Below are 867 nucleotides of genomic sequence, written 5' to 3'. Positions count from 1 at the left end.
ACAGTTACTGTGTTGTTTTCCTTACCCCATTGGCGACTTAATTGGTTTAAAATCGCCGCTTTCTCCTAACATATTTCTGGCTGTTGTTGTTTTTTGTCAATCATGTGGCTTATCATTGTTCACACAATCATGCAAACGTGAAGAAGTAGCAACTTTCGCATCTTAATCATATTTGTATTTTCTTTTGTGACTCTTACTTTATAATATCCTTATTATTCTTATTCCTGGTTATTGAACTTAGGGTTATTTTGTTAATCACTTTCGGTATTATAGAAGGCCTTGATAGTATGGATATATGACACAAAAAAGACAATATTCTTTTTATATATTAGCTATGGTAACTTCGCATTTTAATTTTACAGAGAGCCAGGCTTAATCGGTAAGAACTATGTATGATATATATTTCTGGCAAGATCTATGGCTTTGCGTATATTCATACAAATTTTATCTGTTGACCCCTAAGAATCTAGTCTTATTTGATTCCTCTGCTGCTGTGTGTTTATATGTGTAAATCATGTTGTCGGAGATGCATTTTAGACTATACTTTGTTGTCGTAAGCGTTTAAGCTAAGCCTTTAGTTGCTTTTATCTTGTTCACGGTGCTTTAACATGCGTATGCGTTTGCCACTTTCATCCATTTATTCATCAAGTTATCCAAATGTTTTCGTTCACATTTACGAGCTTATTCAAGTCGAAACCCGCTGCAACTTTTCAAGGGGAGAGGAATTTTAGCAGATTAACCAAGTTCAGAATTGTGTCCCATTCGTCAGCATCAGTGAAGGGAGCTGGCAGTGCGGGCTCCCGGCGGCTGGCAGAAGGCCTTTATTACACCACAGTTATTATTATGGTTATTTTGACGTTGGATTTC

This window comes from Penaeus monodon, chromosome 21 (genome assembly GCF_015228065.2).
Source record: "Penaeus monodon isolate SGIC_2016 chromosome 21, NSTDA_Pmon_1, whole genome shotgun sequence".
Taxonomy (NCBI): domain Eukaryota; kingdom Metazoa; phylum Arthropoda; class Malacostraca; order Decapoda; family Penaeidae; genus Penaeus; species Penaeus monodon.
The sequence above is the reverse complement of the archived record's forward strand: the minus strand, read 5'-3'. Positions refer to the sequence as shown.